At 49.1% G+C, this 24,159-nt stretch overlaps 2 non-coding genes across 2 annotated transcripts; both read right to left on the bottom strand.

The window, feature by feature from the left end:
* Positions 1-15,666: 15,666 nt before the first annotated feature.
* On the bottom strand, positions 15,667-15,740 carry trnar-ccu (transfer RNA arginine (anticodon CCU)). The gene has a single exon. It is a non-coding gene; the product is annotated as a tRNA-Arg (tRNA).
* An 8,137-nt stretch (positions 15,741-23,877) lies between these two features.
* trnar-ccu (transfer RNA arginine (anticodon CCU)) lies at positions 23,878-23,950 on the bottom strand. The gene has a single exon. It is a non-coding gene; the product is annotated as a tRNA-Arg (tRNA).
* Between the last annotated feature and the right edge of the window lie 209 nt (positions 23,951-24,159).

Raw genomic sequence — 24,159 nt, 5'->3', positions numbered from 1 at the left:
ATCAAAATAAAAACCAATGCGCATAAGGTGGCCAAGATTAGTGGGAAACTAGAAGATTGGGAAAATTTTAAACGACAGCAAAGAATGACTAAGAAAGCAATAAAGAAAGGAAAGATAGATTACGAAAGTAAACTTGCGCAAAACATAAAAACAGATAGTAAAAGCTTTTACCGATATATAAAATGGAAGAGAGTGATTAAAGTAAATGTTGGTCCCTTAGAAGATGAGAAGAGGGATTTAATAATGGGAAATGTGGAAATGGCTGAGACCGTAAACAATTATTTTGCTTCGGTCTTCACAGTGGAAGACACAAAAACCATGCCAAAAATTGCTGGTCATGGGAATGTGGGAAGGGAGGACCTTGAGACAATCACTATCACTAGGGGATAGTGCTGGACAGGCTAATGGGACTCAAGGTAGACAAGCTCCCTGGTCCAGATGAAATGCATCCCAGGGTATTAAAACAGATGGCGGAAGTTATAGCAGATGCATTCATTATAATCTACCAAAAGTCTCTGGACTCTGGGGAGGTACCAGCGGATTGGAAAGCAGCTAATGTAACGCCTCTGTTTATAAAAGGGGGCAGACAAAAGGCAGGTAACTGTAGGCCGGTTAGTTTAACAGCTGTAGTGGGGAAAATGCTTGAAGCTATCATTAAGGAAGAAATAGCGGGACATCTAGATTGGAATAGTGCAATCAAGCAGACGGAACATGGATTCATAAAGGGGAAATCATGTTTAACTAATTTACTGGAATTCTTTGAGGATATAATGAGCATGATGGATAGAGGTGTACCTATGGATGTGGTGTATTTAGATTTCCAAAAGACATTCGATAAGGTGCCACAATAAAAGGTTACTGCAGAAGATAAAGGTACGTGGAGTCAGAGGAAATGTATTAGCATGGATCGAGAATTAGCTGGCTAACAGAAAGCAGAGAGTCGGGATAAATGGGTCCTTTTCCGGTTGGAAATCGATGGTTAGTGGTGTGCCACAGGGATCAGTGCTGGGACCACAACTGTTTACAATATACATAGATGACCTGGAAGAGAGGACAGAGTGTAGTGCAACAAAATTTGCAGATGACACAAAGATTAGTGGGAAAGTGAGTTGTGTAAAGGACACAGAGAGGCTGCAAAGAGATTTAGATAGGTTAAGCGAATGGGCTAAGGTTTGGCAGATGGAATACAATGTTGAAAAATGTGAGGTCATCCACCTTGGGAAAAGAAACAGTAAAAGGGAATATTATTTGAATGGGGAGAAATTACACTATGCTGCGGTGCAGAGGGACCTGGGGGTCCTTGTGCATGAATCCCAAAAAGTTAGTTTGCAGGTGCAGCAGGTAATCAGGAAGGCGAATGGAATGTTGGCCTTCATTTCGAGAGGGATGGAGTACAACAGCAGGGAGGTCCTGCTGCAAATGTACAGGGTATTGGTGAGGCCGCACCTGGAGTACTGCGTGCAGTTTTGGTCACCTTGGAGGGGGTACAGAGACGATTCACTAGGCTGAATCCGGAGATGAGGGGGCTACCTTATGATGATAGATTGAGTAGACTGGGTCTTTACTTGTGGAGTTCAGAAGGATGAGGGTTGATCTTATCGAAACATTTAAAATAATGAAAGGGATAGAAAAGATAGAGGCAGAGAGGTTGTTTCCACTGGTCGGGGAGACTAGAACTAGGGGGCAAGCCTCAAAATATGGGGGAGCCAATTTAAAACCGAGTTGAGAAGGAATTTCTTCTCCCAGAGGGTTGTAAATCTGTGGAATTCTCTGCCCAAGGAAGCAGTGGAGGCTAGTTCATTGAATGTATTCAAATCACAGATAGATAGATTTTTAAACAATAAGGGAATTAAGGGTTATGGGGAGTGGGCGGGGAAGTGGAGCTGAGTCCACGGCCAGGTCAGCCATGATCCTTTTGAATGGCGGAGCAGGCTCGAAGGGCTAGATGGCCTACTCCTGTTCCTAATTCTTATGTTCTTATGTGAAGTGTCATGGACTGTGAGACAAGTTTCCTTCAAGACTGACATGACAATACAATCATCCACACTAAGCTCATGGGTAGATACAAGTGGGTAGGGCAGAGTAACCGACAGGCATACTGAAGGTATTTCCGTGATAATGTGGAGAATTGTTCTGTGGCCGAAAGTTAAGTTGAAGGCCACCCGAGGATCAGAAATGGACTTTAGCCCAGGAGAGGGAATTTCTGGCCAGGACCCACACAGCAGCAAAATAAACCAGTAGGACGGTCATAGACTCAGCAGGTAACAGTAGCAATGGGGAATGGACTGTAAACTACACAAATTCCTTTCAAAGAGCAACTGAATAGAAGATCAGAGTCACAGCAGCTGACTGAGTCTTACAGTGCAGTCCAGTGGAGTAGCATAGTATAAATGGCACAGAAATCCAGGAATAGGGAAGTCAAATTTGAGCAAAGTTCCAGGGATCACCCATGAAACCAAAGAGCAATCGGGGTCGGGGGATAGGCACTGGGCACGGTATGTCCATAAACATCTCCGCCTCGCTACCTTTCTCTCCTCCTTGAAGATGCTTGTTGAAAACTATTTCAGTGACCAAGGTTTAGGACACCTGTCCTGGTACCTCATGTGACTCGGTGTGAGTTTTTGTTTGATAATGATCCTGTGAAGCATCATGGAAGGTTTTATTATATTACAGGCGCTATATAAATGCAAGTTGTTGTTGTAGATGGCTCTGCCATGGTGCGAGCAGTGGCAGATATGATGGGAGAAAATAGCTTCCATCTGTGCTCAACTTTCTCACACTCTGAAAATGTGAGGCAGATGTCACATTTCAGAGTGGTCAATTACCCTCAGGTGGGTCACTTCATGCATTCAGCCCCAGTGGCCTAATGGATAAGGCACTTGCCTTCTAAGCCAAGGATTGATGGTTCAAGTCCCACCTGAGGTGATCTCTTTTTTAAAGAGAGTCGGGATAAACAGGTCCTTTTCAGAATGGCAGGCAGTGACTCGTGGGGTGTCACAGGGCTCAGTGCTGGTACCCCAGCTATTTACAATATGCATTAATGATTTGGATGAGGGAATTGAGTGCAATATCTCCAAGTTTGCAGAGTTCTCTGCCTGCTCTGGAACGGTGTTGGCAACCTGGCTGTTCCAGGTCCTGTTTGGGGAACTTGTTGGTTCTGACCTTTCTCTCCCGGACATGGCCGAGGTAGCGACTGGGTCTGGGGGCTGCGCTGTCTCCACCCGGATGGTGGGTAACGGTGACCGATTTCGTGTATTGGCACCGTTTTTGTTTCCGTGTCCGTGGCGAATAGTGCCATCGGGTGTCTGCAGCGTGGGTTAGACCTGGGGCAGGGTATCAGGGTCAGTGCCTTCACCTTCCTGAGGTCGCTCACTTGCTACTTTTGGGGACACTCTATTCCCGACATCTCGTAACAACATTTTGTTCTTTACATTAGGAATAGTACCGACATCTCGCAACAACATTTTGTTCACAATCTTAATTGGTTTGTTACATTAATTGCCATGCATGCACTGTCTCTTTAAGTTCTGTTGGTTGCAGGTCTCCTTTAAGAGAACCCTGCTGGCTTTACCCCAATCAAATCCTTTGATAGACACCACGTGTTGGTCCCTCAGCGTTGCACCTCGTGATATTACCGCGGCCATCTTTTTTTTCAGCCACGCTGCCCCTCACTGCAGCAGGGACGGCATCTTGCCTCTGTCCTCGAGGTCAACTGTCTTGATCCTTCTCTCCCGCGATTCTGCCACAAAAGCTGGAAGAGTGCCTGTGAATTCGATCTTCTTCCCCAGGATTCCTGCCACTGGAGTCGTGAAGGTCTGTGCCTCAGGTGCTGTGCTGGTCTGTTCTCTGGTGCCTGGCCCAAGCGAAGGTGAGGTTTTGCTCTGCCTCTGAGCACAGGGGACATCGATTGCTGGAGTGAAGAGGTCTTCCCATTTCCACTGGATCTTCTCCGTCCACCTTTTTCCGAGTAGCGTTGGACCATCACCTGCAATAATCCACAGAGATAACTTGTGCACCATGCCATTATGGATTACACTTACATCCTCACTACCAAGGACTGGGATCAGCTCCTTGGTGTAGGTACGCAAGGTTCCCTTACGGAAACCAGCTCGAGTCGTTTTTCGACCATAGCCTCTCAAAGGCATCCTGGCTCGCTCCCATGTCCAGTTCCATGACGACTGGAACGGTTATGTATTTAACCCTTGGCAACCTGTATCACACCACCACCAGAGGGCCTACCTGTTGGAGTCCCAAGGGATCCCAGCATCCCATGGGAGCACTGTATATAAGCAGGCCACCCATGCAGTACTCTGGAGTCTAATTAAAGGAGCTAAGGTCATACTTACTCATTGCGTACGGTACTCAGTTTCATCCTTTATTATGAGCTTAACAGTTGGCGATGAGATACCGAATAACCGTGCGAAAATGCAAAGATCTGTTGGTATCCTGGAGAAGTTCTCAGAAGGGGACGATTGGGAGGCCTTCGTGGAGAGACTCCACCAATACTTCGTGGCCAATGAGCTGGAAGGGGACGAGAACGCTGCAAAACGAAGGGCGATCCTCCTTACCGCCTGTGGGGCAACAACCTATAGCCTCATGAAGCATCTTCTAGCCCCGGTAAAACCAACAACCAAATCCTATGAAGAATTGTGTGCGCTGGTCTGGGAGCACCTAAATCCGAAGGAAAGTGTTTTGATGGTGAGGTATCGGTTCTACACGTGTCAACGGTCGGAGGGCCAGGAAGTGGCGAGCTATGTCGCTGAGCCAGGGCGCCTCGCAGGACATTGCGAATTTGATGGATTCCTGGAACAAATGCTGAGAAACTTTTTTGTGCTTGGCATTGGCCATGAGGTATTCCTTCGCAAACTATTGACTGTTGAAACACCGAATCTGAGCAAAGCCATAACGATAGCCCAGGCATTTATATCCACCAGCGATAACACCAAACAGATTTCGCAGCATAAAGAGGTTTCGGCCAGTACTGTGCACAAAGTAATGTCGTTTTCGAGCAGGAATACACATGGCAGAACGTACACGCCAGCTGATGCACGACCTCAGTTGACCCAGAGTCCGCCATCAATCGGCAATGTGAGGCAGTTAACACCTTGTTGGCCTTGTGGAGGTGATCATCGGGCCCATCAATGCCGATTCAAGCACTATGCATGCAACGGCTGCAGAACAATGGGACACCTCCAGCGAATGTGTAGGTGAGCTGCAAACCCTGCAAACCACCACGTTGTAGAGGAAGATCGATCCACGGTGGATCAGGCTGAACTGGAGACTCGAACCGAGGAGGCAGAAGTGTACGGGGTACACACCTTCACCACGAAATGTCCACCAATAATGTTAAAAGTTGAACTGAACGGAATTCCAGTATCCATGGAACTGGACACAGGTGCGAGTCAGTCCATAATGAGCAAAAAGATCTTCAACAGGCTGTGGTGCAACAAGGCACACAGGCCCAAGCTCAGTCCCATTCACACCAAGCTAGGAACTTACACCAAAGAACTGATCCCTGTAATTGGCAGTGCAGAAGTCAAAGTCTCTTATGATAGAGCAGTGCATGAACTCTCACCATGGATCGTGCCAGGGGATGGCCCCACACTGTTGGAACTGGGAGGACATCCGAGCGCTTCCGTCCATCGACGATGCCTCATGTGCCCAGGTTCTGAGCAGATTTCCATCGTTGTTCGAGCCAGGCATTGGAAGTTTCTCAGGGGGCGAAAGTGCAGATCCATTTGGTTCCCGGTATGCGACCCATCCACCACAAGGCACGGGCGTATCGTATATGATGTGAGAAAAAGTGGAAGTTGAGCTGGACAGGCTGCAGTGAGAAGGCATCATTGCGCCGGTGGAATTCAACGAATGGGCCAGTCCGATTATCCCAGCACTTAAAGGTGACGGCACGGTCAGAATTTGTGGGGACTATAAAGTAACGATTAACCGTTTTTCGCTACAGGACTAGTACCCACTACCCAAGGCAGATGACCTATTTGCGACCCTGGCTGGAGGAAAGACATTCACCGAGTTGGACCTGACCTCGGCCTACATGACGCAGGAGCTGGAGGAATCTTCGAAAGGCCTCACCTGCATCAACACGCACAAAGGTCTGTTCATCTATAACAGATGCCCGTTCGGGATTAGGTCGGACGCGGCAATTTTCCAACGGAACATGGAGAGCCTGCTAAAGTCGGGTCCTCGCACTTTGGTTTTCCAGGACGACATACTGGTTACAGGTTGGGACATCATCGAACACTTGAAGAATCTGGAAGAGGTTCTAAGTCGGCTAGATCATGTGGGACAAAGGTTGAAACGCTCGTAGTGTGTTTTCCTGGCGCCAGAGGTCGAGTTCTTGGGAAAAAGAATCGCAGCAGATGGCATCAGACCCACTGACGCCAAAACGGAGGCCATCAAGAACGTGCCAAGACCACAGAATGTGAAGGAGCTGCGGTTTCGATAATTTCCTACCCGGGATAAGCACCTTGTTAGAACCCCTACATGTGCTACTGCGAAAAGGAGACGACTGGGTATAGGGGAATTCACAAGAGGCTGCCTTTCAGAAAGCCAGAAATCTGTTATGTTCATCTGCTTTGTTCTGTGTAACCCATGTAAACGATTAGTGCTAGCTTGCGATGCATCGTCATACGGGGTCGAGTGTGTGTTACAACAGGTTAACAAATTGGGGAATTTTGCAACCAGTTGCTTATGCGTCCAGGAGGCTGTCCAAGGCCGAAAGGGCCTACAGCATGATTGAAAAAGATCTCTGGCGTGCATTAAGGGGTTAAAAAAATGTACCAGTATTTGTTTGGTCTCAAGTTTGAGCTTGAAACTGACCATAAGCCGCTCATATCGCTATTCTCAGAGAGCAAAGGGATTAACACCAATGCCTCTGCCCACATCCAAAGATGGGCGCTCACGCTTTCGGCATACAACTATGTAATCTGCCACAGACCGGGCACAGAGAACTGCACTGATGCTTTCAGTCGGCTACCATTGCCCACCACCGGGGTGGAAATGGCACAGCCTGCAGACTTGCTCATGGTGATGGATGCATTTGAAAACAAAAGGTCACCCATTACGGCCCGCCAGATCAGGACCTGGACCAGCCAGGATCCTTTAATGTCCCTGGTAAAAAACTGTGTCCTCCATGGGAGCTGGTCCAGCGTCCCAGCGGAGATGCAGGGGGTGATTAAGCCGTTCCACAGGTGCAAAGACGAAATGTCCTTGCAGGCGGACTGTCTTTTGTGCGGTAATCTCGTGGTCTTGCCCAAGAAAGGCAGAGAAACGTTCATTCGTGATCTACACATACCCACCCAGGCATTGTAATGATGAAAGCCATAGCCAGATCCCATGTGTGTTGGCCCGGCATCGACTCAGATTTAGAGTCATGCGTGCGCCAGTGCAACACTTGCTCTCAACTGAGCAATGCACCCAGAGAGGCAACGCTAACTTTGTGGTTGTGGCCCTCCAAACCGTGGTCTAGTATCCACGTTGATCCTCCATGGGAGCTGGTCCAGCGTCCCAGTGGCGATGCAGGGGGTGATTAAGCCGTTCCACAGGCGCAAAGACGAAATGGCCTTGCAGGCGGACTGTCTTTTGTGCGGTAATCCCGTGGTCTTGCCCAAGAAAGGCAAAGAAACGTTCTTTCGTGACCTACACAGCACCCGCCCAGGCATTGTTATGATGAAAGCTGTCATGTATTCAACTGTCATTGTAACCCATGCATAAGCTGACCTAAGTTGTACACCTTGAGAACACTGACCACAGGAGGCGAACTTGTGGGAGACACTCCTAACCTGGACTTTCCGGTATAAAAGGGGAAGCTCCGCCCACTATCTGTCTCTTGAGGTCTTTGTAATAAAGGTAACTGGTCACAGAATGACCATCTCTCAAGTATGGGCCTCGTGTGTATTTATACTGTATAGTAAGGACATATCATTGGCGACGAGAAACTGGGATTTAAACCATGCGAGCTTGGTCACCAGCAGCACAGAAGAGAGGTACTTTTTTGGTGATGATTAGGATGACTTTATTGAGAGACTACAGAAAAGTTTTGTCACTAAAGAATGGTCGGGACAGAATTCGGCCGACAAAGGCAGGGTTCATCTCCTGACGGTTTGTGGATTCAGAACGTACTCCCTGATGAAGGACCTTGTAGCACCAGAGATGCCGGCGGACAAGACATTCGAAGAGCTCAGTAAGTTGATCGGGGAACACCTTAAACCGGCGAGCAGCAGGCACATGGCAAGACACCGGTTTTACACGCACTGGCGGCGAGAAGGGCAAAGTGTTCCAGACTTCGTGGCAGATTTCCGGCAACTGGCGAGCCTATGTAAGTTCCCAGATGCATGTAGAGCGGAGATGCTGCGAGACTTTTTTATTGAGGGCATCAGGCACGCTGGGGTTTTCAGGAAACTGATTGAGACCAAACACTTGACCTTGGAAGCGGCGGCTATGATAGCCCTGACAATTATCTCAGGGGAGGAAGAGACCAGAATGATTTATGGCAAAAATCTTAGCTCAAATGCAGCAAACGACCAGGGAGTCAACATTGTTAACGCGGCACACAGTTCGCTAGTCAGACAAGGGCAATCGGACATGCCTCAGCATGCAGTTGAACCCAAAGGGGGAATTCAACAGAGACAATGGTTAGCTGAATTGCGATTCATGCCATCGCAATGGACAATGCGACCAGTAATGGGGTCATCAACACCTGTTAATGGTGCATTTAAGGACAGTTACAGAGACAGTCAGAGACGATCGACTGGTAATGGACCTTTTGTTTCCAACAATGGAGCCTCCAGCTCATGCTGGAGGTGTGGAGGCAAACACCCAGCCAGAGCTTGCAGGTATCAGCAATATACCTGCAGAAACTGCAACGTCAGCAGTCACTTGGCACGTAGGTGCAGGAAGCCTGCAGCCAGGTTGATGTACGAGGAGGACGGGTCCGATGTAAGCCCTACGAGGCCAAATGAATACTGGGGGAAATCGCTGGAAGCTGAAGTTCAGCGAGTTCATGTGGAGCATATATACAGTTCATATATCAGGACGCCACCGATAATGATGAAAATGCTCCTCAATTGCAACCCAGTATTAATGGAGCTGGACACGGGGGCCAGCCAGTCTCTGATGAGTATCAAACTGTTCGACAATTTATGGGTGTCCAAGGCTAGGAGGCCAAAATTATTGCCGATTGACGCATTGCTACGGACATATACAAAGGAGATCATTCCGGTGCAAGGCAGCACCACGGTAGTCGTGACCCACAAAGATTCGGAGAACAGGTTGCCACTCTGAATTGTCCCGGGGGACGGTCCCGCATTACTGGGGAGGAATTGGCTTGCTGTCATGAACTGGAAATGGGGCGATGTCAATGCAATTTCTTCTGTGGAGCGAGTATCATGCTCACAGGTCCTGGACAAATTTGACTCATTATTTCAACCCGGCATCGGCACTTTCATGGGGACCAAGGTAGTGATTCACATAAACCCGGACACCAGGCCAGTACAACACAAGGCCAGAGTGGTGCCGTACGTGATGCGGAAAAGATAGAAGGTGAATTGGACCGCCTGCTGAGGGAAGGCATCATCTCGCCAGTCGAATTCAGTGACTGGGCGAGCCCGATCGTGCCGGTGCTCAAGGCAGATAGGTCGGTCAGGATATGTGGCGATTACAAGGCCACCATCAATCAGGTGTCACTCCAAGACCAGTACCCGCTACCGAGAGCGGAGGACCTCTTTGCGATGCTATCCGGTGGCAAACTTTTTTCAAAATTGACCTCAGCTTACATGACCCAGGAGTGAGTCGAAGAAGCTGACCACCATCACGACACACAAGGCGTTGTTTGAGTATAACAGATGTCCATTCGGGATTTGTTCGGCCGCCGCGATCTTTCAGCGAAATATGGAAAGCCTTATCAAGTCGATTCCAAGGACGGTGGTTTTTCAAGATGACATCCTCATCATGGGTCGCGATACTGAAGAACACCTCCACAACCTGGAGGAGGTGCTACGCAGACTGGACCGGGTAGGGCTGCGACTGAAAAAGACGAAGTGCGTCTTCCTAGCTCCAGAGGTAGAATTCCTGGGGAGGAGGGTAGCAGCAGACGGGATCAGACCTACTGCGTCCAAAACGGAAGCAATTCAGAGAGCACCCAGACCCCGTAACACGATGGAGCTGCGTTCGTTCCTGGGGCTCCTGAACTATTTTGGTAACTTTCTTCCCAAATTGAGCACGCTGTTAGAGCCGCTACACGTGCTCCTATGCAAAGGTCGTGATTGGGTCTGGCGGGACAGCCAGGAAAGGACTTTTGATAGAGCACACAATTTGTTATGCTCCAACAAACTGTCAACCTTATATGACCCGTGTAAGAAACTAGTTTTAACGTGCGATGCGTCATCCTATGGGGTCGGGTGTGTGTTGCAGCATGTGAATGCCAAGGGTCAGTTACAGCTGGTAGCTTATGCCTCCAGAAGTCTGTCCCAGGCTGAAGGGGGCTACGGGATGGTAGAAAAGGAAGCGCTAGCATGTATATATGCAGTAAAAAAAATGCACCAGTACCTGTTTGGCAGGAAATATGAGCTGGAGACAGATCACAAACCCCTAACGTCCCTTTTGGCTGACAACAGAGGTCACAAATACGAATTCATCGGCCCGCATACAGAGGTGGGCACTTACGTCAGCCGCCTATGACTACACAATTCGGCACTGAAAACTGTGCCGATGCACTCAGCAGGCTGCCACTAGCCACCACTGAGGAGACAGCTGAGCATGATGCTGAGATGATCATGGCTGTTGAAGCTTTCGAAAGCGAAGGTTCACCTGTGACAGCCCATCAGATTAAAGTCTGGACAAATAAAGACCCGCTACGGTCTTTAGTTAAGAAATGTGTCCTGAATGGGGACTGGGCAGCCACATACGGGGCTTGCCCTGAGGAGTTTAAACTGTTTCATCGGTGCAAGGATGAACTCTTGATTCAGGCCGATTGCCTACTGTGGGGAAACCGAGTAGTCACGCCCCAAAAGGGCAGAGAGGTGTTTATCGGAGAACTTCACAATGAGCAGCCGGGCATTGTCATGATGAAGGCATTGTCATGATGCCAGGTCACACGTTTGGTGGCCGGGGATAGATGCAGACCTGGAACTTTGTGTTCGCAGGTGCAACACGTGTGCTCAGCTGGGCAACGCACCCAGAGAAGCCCCCCTCAGCCCCTGGTCCTGGCCTGCCAAGCCATGGTCACGCGTCCATGTGGACTACGCAGGACCTTTCATGGGAAAAATGTTTTTGGTTGTAGTCGACGCCTGCTCCAAATGGATTGAGTGTGCCATTTTAAATTCAAGCACATCCTCTGCCACGGTAGAAAGTCTACGGGCAATGTTCGCCGCCCATGGTCGACCGAACGTCTTGGTCAGCGACAATGGCCCGTGCTTCACAAGCACTGAATTCCAGGACTTCATGGCAGGAAATGGTATCAACCATGTCAGAACAGCACCGTTCAAGCCGACCTCAAATGGCCAGGCGGAACGAGCAGTGCAGATAATCAAACAGGGGATGCTCAGAATCCAAGGGGGTTCCCTACAAAGCCGCTTATCACGCCTCCTGTTGGCCAATAGATCCTGACCACACTCGCTCACAGGGGTTCCACCTGCGGAGCTGCTAACGAAAAGGACGCTCAAAACAAGGTTATCTCTTATACACCCTACTATGAAAGAAATTGTTGAGAGCAGACGTCAGTCACAATGTGACTACCATAACAGGAATGCAAGGGCGCGATGTATTGATGTCAATGACCCTGTTTTTGTCCTTAATTACGCTGCAGGGCCCAAATGGCTTGCAGGCACTGTGATTGCCAAAGAGGGGAATCGGGTTTTGGTAGTTAAAATTACCAATGGACAAATCTGCTGCAAACACGTGGATCAAATTAAAAGAAGGTTCAGCAACCCCATAGAAGAAGCAGAGGAAGAACACGACGTAGAGTTTACTCCACCACAGGTGACCGAACCCGGAACCAAGTGGAGGACAGCCCAGTCACTGTGGGCAGTCCGGACAGACCTGAGGCACCGCAAACAGCAGACACTGGGCCAGCGCCCAAAAACCGGAGCCCCAACTCAGGCGCTCTACAAGGGAGCGTAAACCACCAGAGAGATTCAACCTGTGATCCCAATAAGACTTTGGGGGGGAGGTGATGTTATGTATTCAACTATCATTGTAACCCATGTATAAGCTGACCTAAGTTGTACACCTTGAGAACATTGACCACAGGGGGCGAACTTGTGGGAGACACTCCTAACCTGGATTTTCCGGTATAAAAGGGGAAGCTCCACCCACTGTTGGTCTCTTGAGGTCTTGGTAATAAAGGTAACTGGTCACAGAGTGACTTTCTCTCAAGTATGGGCCCCGTGTGCATTCAAGCACATCCTCTGCCACGGTAGAAAGACTACAGGCAATGTTCGCCGCCCATGGTCTACCGAACGTCTTGGTCAGCGACAATGGCCCGTGCTTCACAAGCACTGAATTCCAGGACTTCATGGCAGGCAATGGAATCAACCATGTCAAAATGGCACCGTTCAAGCCGACCTCAAATGGCCAGGCGGAACGAGCAGTGCAGATAATCAAACGGGGTTGCTCAGAATCCAAGGGGGTTCCCTACAAAGCCGCTTATCACGCCTCCTGTTGGCCAATAGATCCTGACCACACTAGCTCACAGGGGTTTCACCTGCAGAGCTGCTAATGAAAAGGATGCTCAAAACCAGGTTATCTCTTATACACCCTACTATGAAAGAAATTGTTGAGAGGACATATAGTAAGGACATATCAAAAGCCATAGTCAGATCCCATGTGTGGTGGCCCGGCATCGACTCAGATTTAGAGTCATGCGTGCGCCAGTGCAACACTTGCTCTCAACTGAGCAATGCACCCAGAGAGGCACCGCTAAGTTTGTGGTCGTGGCCCTCCAAACCGTGGTCTAGGATCCGCGTCGACTATGCGGGCCAATTTCTAGGCAAAATGTTCTTGGTTGTCGTGGATGCTTATTCAAAATAGATTGAATGTGTAATAATGCCTGTAAGCACGTCCACCGCCACCATCGAAAGCCTACGAGACATGTTTGCCACACACGGCCTTTCTGATGCTCTCGTCAGCGACAATGGGCTGTGTTTCACCAGTGCTGAATTCAAGGAATTCACGACCCGCAATGGGATCAAGCACGTCACTTCTTCCCCGTTCAAGCCCGCATCAAATGGCCAGGCAGAACGGGCAGTTCAGACCATCAAGCAAAGCTTGAAACGCGTGTCGGAATGCTCCCTGCAGACCCGCCTGTCCCGAGTCCTGCTCAACTACCACGCCAGACCCCACTCGCTCACAGGGGTTCCCCCAACCGAGCTGCTCATGAAAAAGGCGCTCAAAACAAAGCTCTCTCTTGTCCACCCTGATCTCCATGATCACGTCGAGGGCAGGCGGCAGCAACAAAGTATGTATCATGATCGCGCAAATTTGTCACGCGATATTGAGGTCAATTATCCTGTGTTTGTACTCAGTTATGGACATGGTCCCAAATGGCTCGCTGGCACAGTCATGGACAAAGAAGGGAGTCGGGTGTTTCAGGTCAAATTGGCCAATGGACTAACATGCGGAAAGCATTTGGACCAAATCAAATTGCAGTTCACGAACAGCTACGAACAACCCGAAGAGGACATCACCAACTTCGACCCTCCAGCACACACACAAGTAACAACCGACATCATGGTTGACCACGAAGCCGAACTCACCATCCCCAGCAGCTCGGCAAGGCCGACTGCCCAGCAGCCCAGTGAAGAACCAACCAACTCACCCACACCTGCATTTGTACCGAGACGATCGACAAGGGAGCGAAAAGCCCCAGATCGTCTCAACCTGTAAATAAATGTACTGTTGACTTTACGAGGGAGTGATGTCATGTATTTAACCCTTGGCAACCTGTATCACACCACCACCAGAGGGCCTACCTGTTGGAGTCCCAAGGGGTCCCAACATCCCTTGGGAGCACTGTGTATAAGCAGGCAATCCACGCAGTACCTGCACTCTGGAGTCTAATTAAAGGAGCTAAGGTCACACTTACTCATTGCTTACAGTAGTCAGTTACATCCTTTATTATGAGCTTAACAGGAACGCCGTGTATCTCGACTTCCATCTTCACTGGAGGACAATCGGTGGTGCAGGTATACACTCCATACACTTCTTCTTGGGGCTGAGCTGCCTCTCTGGCCAAATCATCATACTCCCCGCTGGATTCAATGTCATCTACCGACTCCTCTGCTAGACGGTGAGACGTATTTCTTTTACACATACGCTGGAGGTGGCCCTTCATGTTACAGGCTTTGCATACGTACTCAGCAAACCGACACTGGTGAGCCCTATGGTTTCCTCCGCAACACCAGCATGGTGCTACTCGATTAGCACCCCTCGGCGGACTCTGAGTTCTGGAACCGTGAGGTCTGTGCTCTCTGCCCTGGGCAGAGCCACGTTCTACAGTTTTGCCTGTGAAAGGCACAGTACTTGCCGGTTTTGAATCCACAGGATGAATAATTTGCTTGGTGCTGCAGGTCGAGGTCATGAACGCCTGACTGATGCTGATGGCCTTCTGCAGGTTGACTGTGGTGTCGGCAGATAATAGCTTGTGAAGGAGGCCCTCGTGGCCAATTCCTATTACGAAGATGTCTCGCAATGCTTTGTTGAGGTGCGTGCCAAAATCACACGGTGTGGCAAGTCTCCTGAGGTCGGCAGCATATTTTGCAATCACCTGGCCCTCAGGTCTGCGGTGAGTGTAGAATCTGTGCCTGGCCGTGAGGATGCTCTCTTTTGGTTTTAGTTGGTCATGAATTAGTTCACTCAACTCATCGTATGTCTTATCCTTGGCCTTGGTGGGTGCCAGCAAGTCCATGACGAGGCGGTAGACCTCGGGCCCACAACTGGTCAGCAGTATAGCCGTGCGCTTCTCCGCCGATGCATCTGTCTCACCTGCCAGGTCGTTTGCCGCAAAATATATCTTGAACCTTTCGGTGAAGGCATCCCAATCAGCACCCTCTGCGAAGTATTTTAGTGTGCCAAAGTTAGCCATGATCATGTGAAAGTCCTTATTCTCATCGCCAGTTATTTTGTCTGTAATGTACTTATGAATGACTCCATGAGGCAATGTGTTGAACTCAAACTGCAGCGACCTTGGTCCTTTATTCCAAACACCAGAGTGAGTCACAAGCATGGTGGGCAGCCTTTTATACTGGGCCCTGCCACCAGGGCAGGAAACCCCCGGTGTCACCCTCTAGTGGTGCCAGCAGGTATATACACAGTGTAAGAATTATTGATCACACATCAGGTAAACAAATCTCCATCTTATGCGACCACGCAGTGACTCCATCCATTGTCTGCATATAAAGCACTGCCCACTGAGCCATGGCTCCATTTCTGGGTCAAAGCAGCAGGTTTTAGGGAGTGTCTTAAAGGAGGAGCAAGAGGGAACTGTTTTGGGTGATACCGTGTCCACTACCCATCCCCCGACTATCAGTGAGCACTGGAACTTTGCACAAATTTGAAGTTGATGACACCTTGGTCCAAGTGAAGCCGCTCTGCCTGGCAATATCTTCCATCATTTGCCCAACCTGAACTGCCGTATTGTCAATCTTTAATAAGGCATGACCCCAGGTGGGACTTGAACCCACAATCCCTGGCTTAGGAGGCCAGTGCCTTATCCATTAGGCCACTGGGGCTTGTTATGTTTGCAGCCCTATGTAACCAGCATTCTACCACTACCAGAGGGCGTATCTGTTGGAGTCCCAAGGGATCCCAGCCTCCCTTGGGAGCACTGTATGTAAGCAGGCCTCCCATGCTGTACCAACACTCTGGAGTTAGAATAAAGAGATTAAGGTCACACTTACTCACCTCTACAGTACTCAATCACATTACTTTACTCTGGACATAACAACTGGCAACGAGACAACGAACCATCACGCTAAATACTGAGAACTGTTGATATCCTGGAGAAATTCTCAGAAGGGGACGATTGGGAGGCCTTCATAGAGCGACTCGACCAATACTTTGTGGCCAACGAACTGGAAAGGAGTGTGAATGCTGCCAAAGGAAGGGCGATCCTCCTCACCGTCTGCGGGGCAACAACCTATGGCCTCATGAAGAATCTTTTTTCTCTGGTGAAACCAACAACCAAATCGTATGAAGAACTGTGTACGCTGGTCTGGGAGCATCTAAATCCGAAGGAGAGCGTTCTGATGGCAAGGTATCGATTTTACATATGTCAACGGTCTGAAGGTCAGGAAGTGGTGAGCTACATCGCCGAACTAAGGCACCTTGCAGGACATTGCGAATTTGATGAATTCCTGGAGCAAATGCTCAGAGACTTTTTTGTGTTTGGCATTGGCCATGAGATTATCCTTCGCAAATTATTGACAGTTGAAACACCGAACCTGAGCAAAGCTATAACGATAGCCCAGGCATTTATGTTCACCAGCGATAACACCAAACAAATTTCGCAGCGTAAAGACGTTTCGGCCAGTACAGTACACAAAGTAACGTCATTTTCAGGAAGGAGTGCTACGGCAGAACGTACACGCCTGTAGCTGCACACCCTCAGATGGCTCAGAGTCCGCCATGTATCGTTAATGCGAGGCAGTTAACACCTTGTTGGCGCTGCGGAGGTGATCGTCGAGCCCATCAATGCCGCTTCAAGCACTATGTGTGTAAAGGCTGTGAAACAATGGGACACCTCCAGTGAATGTGCAGATGAGCTGCAAACCCTGCAAACCACCATGTTGCAGAGGAAGATCGATGCATGGCAGATGAAACGGAACTAGATACTCAAAACGAGGAGGCAGAAGTGTACGGGGTACACAGCTTCACCACGAAATGTCCATCGATCATGTTAAAAGTTGAACTGAACGGAACTCCAGTATCCATGGAATTGGACATGGGTGCGAATCAGTCCATCATGAGCAAAAAGGCCTTCAACACGTTGTGATGCAACAAGGCACACAGGCCCAAGTTGAGCCCCATTCACACCAAGCTGAAAACTTACACTAAAGAGCTGATCCCTGTAATTGGCAGCGCAGCAGTAAAAGTCTCCAATGATGGAGCAGTGCATGAACTACCACTATGGACAGTACCAGGAGATGGCCCCACACTGTTCGGCAGAAGCTGGCTGGGAAAAATCCGCTGGAACTGCGAAGACATCCAAGCGCTTTCGTCCGTCGACGGCGCCTCATGTGCCCAGGTTCTGAGCAAGTTTCCTTCGTTTTTTGAGTCAGGCATTGGAAGTTTCTCGGGGACGATGGTGCAGATCCACTTGATTCCCGGTAAACGACCCATTTACCACAAGGCACGAAGTGTGCCATATATGATGTGAGAGAAAGTGGAGATCGAGCTAGACAGGCCGCAACGAGAGGGCACCATTGCACCAGTGCAGTTCAACGAGTGGGCCAGTCCAATTGTTCCAGATCTCAAGGGCGATGGCACGGTCAGAATTTGCGGAGACTATAAAGTAACTATTAACCGTTTTTCACTGCAGAACCAGTATCCGCTACCCAAGGCAGATGACCTATTTGTGACGCTGGCAGGAGGAAAGATGTTCACCAAGTTGGATCTGACCTTGGCCTACATGACGCAGGAGCTGGCAGAATCTTCGAAAGACCTCACCTGCATCAACATGCACAAAGATCTGTTCATCTACAATAGTTGCCCGTTTGGAATTCGATCGGCCACGGCAATTTTTCAAAGGAACATGAAGAGTCTGCTAAAGTCGGTTCCGCGCACCGTGGTTTTCCAGGACGACATATTGGTCACAGGTCGGGATACCATCGAACACTTACAGAACCCGGAAGAGGTTCTAAGTCAGTTAGATCGTGTGGGACTCAGGTTGAAACGCTCGAAGTGTGTTTTCTTGGTCCCAGAGGTCGAGTTCTTAGGGAGAAGAATCGCGGCAGACGGCATTAGACCCACCGGCGCCAGGACGGAGGCCATCAAGAACAAGCCGAGGCCACAGAATGTGACGGAGCTGCGGTCGTTCCTGCGGGTTAAGCACCTTGCTAGAACCTCTACACGTGTTGCTACGCAAGGGAGATGACTGGGTATGGGGGAAATCACAAGAGACTGCTTTTGAGAAAGCCCGAAATCTGTTATGTTCCAACAAACTGCTTGTTCTGTATGACCCATGTAAACGTTTCGTGCTAGCTTGCGATGCGTCTTCGTTCGGGGTCGGGTGTGTGTTACGACAAGCAAATGAATCGGGACATTGCAACCGGTTACTTATGAGTCCAGGAGCTTGTCCAAGGCCGAAAGGGCCTACAGCATGATTGAAAAAGAAGCTCTGGCATGCGGTTACGGGGTAAAAAGAATGCATCAGTATCTGTTTGGGCTTAAGTTCGAGTTAGAAACTGACCATAAGCCACTCATATCGCTATTCTCAGAGATCAAAGTATCAATACCAATGCCCCTGCTCGCATCCAAAGATGGGCGCTCACGCTGTCACAGAACCATTGAAACATAGAAAATAGTTGCAGGAGTAGGCCATTCGGCCCTTCGAGCCTGCACCACCATTCAATAAGATCATGGCTGATCATTCACCTCAGTACCCCTTTTCTGCTTTCTCTCCATACTCCTTGATCCCTTTAGCCGTAAGAGTCATATCTAACTCCCTCTTGAACTGGCATCAACAACTCTCTGCGGCAGGGAATTCCACAGGTTAACAACTCTCTGAGTGAAGAAGTTTCTCCTCATCTCAGTCCTAAAAGGCTTACCCCTTATCCTTAGATTATGTACCCTGGTTATGAACTTCCCCAACATCGGGAACATTCTTCCTGCATCTAACCTGTCCAGTCCCGTCAGAATTTTATATGTGCCTATGAGATCCCCTCTCATCCTTCTAAACTCCAGTGAACACAGACCCAGTCGATCCAGTCTCTCCTCATATGTCAATTCTGCCATCCCAGGAATCAGTCTGGTGAACCTTCACTGCACTCCCTCAATAGCAAGAATATCCTTCCTCAGATTAGGAGAGCAAAACTGAACACAATATTCCAGGTGAGGCCTCACCAAGGCCCTGTACAACTGCAGTAAGACCTCCCTGCTCCTATACTCAAATCCCCTAGCTATGAAGGCCAACATACCATTTGCCTTCTTCACCGCCTGCTGTACCTGCATGCCAACTTTCAATTACTGATGTACCATGACACACAGGTCTCATTGCACCTCCCCCTTTCCTAATATGCCACCAATCAGGTAATATTCTGCCTTTGAGTTTTTGCCACCAAAGTGGATAACCTCACATTTATCCACATTATACTGCATCTGCAATGCGTTTGCCCACTCACCTAACCTGTTCAAGTCACCCTGCAGCCTTTTAGTGTCCTCCTCACAGCTCACACCGCCACCCAGCTTAGTGTCATCTGCAAACGTGGAGATATTACACTCAATTCCCTCATCCAAATCATTAATGCATATTGTAAATAGCTGGGGTCCCAGCACTGAGCCCTGCGGCACCCCACTAGTCACTGCCTGCCATTCTGAAAAGGACCCGTTTATCCCGACATTCTGCTTCCTGTCTGCCAACCAATTCTCTATCCACGTCAGTGCATTACCCCCAATACCATGTGCTTTAATTTTGCACACCAATCTCTTGTGTGGGACCTTGTCAAAAGCCTTTTGAAAGTCCAAATACACCACATCCACTGGTTCTCCCTTGTCCACTGTCCCAGTTACATCCTCAAAAAATTCTAGAAGATTTCCCTTTCATAAATCCATGCTGACTTGGACCGATCCCATCACTGCTATCTAAATGTGTTGCTATTTCATCTTTAATAATTGATTCCAACATTTTCCCCACTACTGATGTCAGGCTAACCAGTATATAATTACCCGTTTTCTCCCCCCCTCCTTTCTTAAAATGTGGTGTTACATCAGCTACCCTCCAGTCCATCGGAACTGATCCAGAGTCGATAGACTGTTGGAAAATGATCACCAATGCATCCACTATTTCTAGGGATACTTCCTTAAGTACTCTGAGATGCAGGCTATCAGGCCCCAGGGATTTATCAGCCTTCAATCCCATCAATTTCCCGAACACAATTTCCCACCTAATAAGGATTTCCTTTAGTTCCTCCTTCTCACTAGACCCTCGGTCCCTTAGTATTTCCAGAAGGTTATTTGTGTCTTCGTGAAGCCAGAACCAAAGTATTTGTTTAACTGGTCCACCATTTCTTTGTTCCCCATTATAAATTCACCTGAATCTGACTGCAAGGGACCTACGTTTGTTTTCACTAATCTTTTTCTCTTCACCGATCTATAGAAGCTTTTGCAGTCAGTTTTTATGTTCCCAGCAAGCTTCCTTTCATAATTTATTTTGAACCCTTTGTCCTCCTCTGCTGTCTTACAAATTTCTCCCAGTCCTCAGGTTTGCGGCCTTTTCTAGCCAATTTATATGCCTCTTCCTTGGATTTAACACTATCCTTAATTTCCCTTGTTAGCCACAGTTGAGCCACCTTCCCCGTTTTATTTTTACAGGGATGTACAATTGTTGAAGTTCATCCATGTGATCTTTAAATGTCTACCATCACGGAGTGTCTGCATATAACTATGTAATTCTCCACAGGTCAGGCACAAAGAACTGCGCTGATGTTCTCAGTCGGCTACCATTGCCCATCACCGGGGTTGAAATGGCACAGCCTGCAGACTTGCTCTTGGTGATGGATGCATTTGAAAATGAAATGTCACCCATTACGGCCTGCCAGATCAGGACCTAGACCAGCCAGGATCCTTTACTGTCCCTTGTAAAAAACTGTGTCCTCCATGGGAGCTAGTCCAGCGTCCCAGCGGAGATGCATGAAGAGATCAAGCCATTCAAGCGACGCAAAGACGAAATGTCCATACAGGCGGACTGTCTTTTGTGGGGTAATCGCATGGTTTTGCCCAAGAAAGGCAGGGAAATGTTCATACGGAACCTACACAGTACCCACCCAGGCATAGTAATGATGAAAGCGAAAGCCAAATCCCATGTGTGGTGGCCCGACATCGACTCAGATTTGGAGTCTTGCGTGCGCCAATGCAACACTTGCTCTCAACTGAGCAATGCACCCAGGGAGGCACCGCTAAATTTGTGGTCCTTGTCGTGTATGTAGGCACCTTTTTCAATGACTCCACGAAGCAGGGTATGGTACTTAAATTGTGTAGACTGTAGTCCTTTATTTGCAGTTCCTCGAGTGAGGACACCAAGCTGTGAGCTCCCTTTTATGCTGGGTTACCTGCAGTGTGCAGGTAATCCATAGGTCTCCAGCAGCAGCACCCTCTGGTGTACAGGTAAGGTGGGTGTACAGGGCAAGGGTACATTCAGTGTTACAGATATCGCACAACAATACAAGCATGCATATATAACAACACTCCCCCCTAAGCATTTTTAATATCCTTACTGTCATGACCTGGGGAGGTGATCAGTAGTGGGCTATGGGAGGTTGTGGTGAGTGTTGTGTGGGTGCCAGGTGTGATCCCTGTACTTGAGGTTGGCCTCATACGTTTTCCCCCCCTCACACACAGACCACGTGGGTGTCACTGTTGTGGGATCCCACAGGTGGCTAGACACAGCAGCAGTGGGTGGTGTGTATACACTGTGATGTGGGTTATGTGTGGTGGTGGGCAGGGCCACAGAACTGGGTGGGCTCCTTGTCCTCCAACTGGGATGAGGGTCTGGTCATCCCAGGGTTTGCCAGGTATTGGCCTCTCACTCCTGGTGTTGGCCCTGGTGGCCAGGGGTTGTAGGGCTGGTCTGGTGCAGGTTGCCAGTGGTGGTGGCTGGGCTGCCCTTTGACCATTGTCCCTGTAGTGGGTCTGCTCCCACTGGGTGCGTGTGTCCTTCCAGGGGAATCACACTTGTTCCAAAGATCCAGGCTACATGGTCTGGTAGCCAGCTGGACCTGAGGGTCTCCCACAGGGGATTCCTCTAGCATCAGTACGGTCCCTGTAGAACCCAATGTCCTTTAGCAGTGTCCTACCTATACACATGATACCTTGGCTCTGATCACAGATAGTCGAGCCTACATTATAAATTACAGCATTTGCATCACTTTTTGGTGTCATGGTCTCACCAGACATGGTTACATTAGGCATTTCAAACTCTCTGTCATAATCATCAAACAAGGGAATAAAGGGTTACGGGGAGCGGGCGGGTAAGTGGAGCTGAGTCCATGGCCAGATCAGCCATGATCTTGTTGAATGGCGGAGCAGGCTCGAGGGGCTAGATGGCCTACTCCTGTTCCTAATTCTTACGTTCTTATAACGAGCTTGTTCTTAACCTTACTTACACAAGCATTCATCTCATTTGTCACATTAGTTACACCAGCATCACAATTCATGGTTACATTATCATACGTGCACCCTTTTGTTGCATCTTTAGCTTTAAAGTCCTTGTCCCCATTTAGTTGAAAGTGTCCCTTTAAATTTTTTTGGTTACTGGTCTCCTTTAAGGGAGCCTTCCAATCCGATTGGCCGCTCGGTGTCACGTGTCGCTCCTGCAACGCTGCGCCTCGTGGCCTGGCCGCGGCCATTTTGTTTGCAGGTTCTTCTCCTCGTGATGCGGCCGCCATCTACTGGTTCTCCTCCAGGTTGGCTGTGGTGATCTTTTCTTCCTCAGGTTCGGCCATGGGCGTCGGGAGTCCACTTCTTTCGCCGGCCTTCGGGTCGCCGGTAAGTGTAGAACCAGTGCCTGGCTGTGAGGATGCTTTCTTTTGGTTTTAGTTGCTCCTGTATAAGTGTTACAAGTTCCTCATAGCTATTGGTGGTTGTCTTCGCTGGGGCTAGCAAGTCCCTGACGAGACAATGGATGGTGGGTCCACAACTGCTGAGCAGGATGGCCCTGCGCTTGTTCGCTCGTGCAGCCGGTGTGTCCCCCTCCAGGTCGTTGGCTATGAAGAAATGTTCCAATCTTGCTACAAAAGCGTCCCAATCTTCCCCATCGGTAAATTGCTGAAGGTTGCTGAGATTCGACATGCTGAGCGTGTAGTTCGTGACCTAGTATCCTCGTCGCCAGTTGTAGTGTATGTAGGCACCTTTTGCAATGACTCCACAAGGCAAGGGATGGTACTTAAAAGAACTGTAGCCCTTTATTTGCAGCTCCTCAAGTGAGGACACCAAGCTGTGAGCTTCCTTTTATACTGGGTTACCTGCAGTGTGCAGGTAACCCTTAGGTCTCCAGCAGCAGCACCCTCTGGTGTACAGGTAAGGTGTGTACAGTGTAAGGGTACATTCAGTGTTACAGATATCACACAACAATACAAGCAGGCATACATAACAGTCATGGCCCTCCAAACCGTGGTCCAGCATCCACATTGACTTCGCTGGCCCGTTTCTAGGCAAAATGCTCTTGGTTGTTGTGGAAGCTTATTCAAAGTGGATTGAGTGTGTAATAATGTCTGTAAGCACGTCCACTGTCACCATTGAAAACCTACGAGCCCTGTTTGCCACGCACGGTCTGCCTGATGTCCTTGTCAGCGACAATGGGCCGTGCTTGACCAGCGCGAAATTCAAGGAATTCATGACCCGCCATAGGATCAAGCATGTCACATCTGTCCTGTTCAAGACCGCCTCCAATGCCCAAGCAGAACAGGCAGTCCATTTCTGGGTCAAAGCAGTCGGTTTTATGGCGTGTCTTGAAGGAGGAGCGAGAGGTAGCAAGGGAGATACCGAGTCCCCATCCCCCGACCCTGCCTGCCCTGTGACCATCAGTGAGCACTGGAACTTTGCACAAATTTGAAATTGATGACACCTTGATCCGAATGAAGCCTCCCTGCCTTGCTGAACCTGACATCACTTGCCCAACCTCAACTGCCGTATTGTCAATCTTTAAAAAGCCATCACCCCAGGTGGGATTTGAACCCATAATCCCTGGCTTAGGAGGCCAGTGCCTTATCCATTAGGCCACTGGGGCTGAATGTATGCAGTGACCCACCTGAGGGTAATTGACCACTCTGAAATGTGACATCTGCCTCACATTTTCAGAGTGTGAGAAAGTTGAGCACAGATGGAAGCTATTTTCTCCCATCATATCTGCCACTGCTCGCACCATGGCAGAGCCATCTACAATAACAACTTGCATTTGTATAGCGCCTGTAGCATAATAAAACCTTCCATGATGCT

Source organism: Pristiophorus japonicus, chromosome 19 (genome assembly GCF_044704955.1).
Source record: "Pristiophorus japonicus isolate sPriJap1 chromosome 19, sPriJap1.hap1, whole genome shotgun sequence".
In the NCBI taxonomy this organism is placed as follows: domain Eukaryota; kingdom Metazoa; phylum Chordata; class Chondrichthyes; family Pristiophoridae; genus Pristiophorus; species Pristiophorus japonicus.
This window is presented reverse-complemented; position numbering and strand designations above follow the sequence as displayed.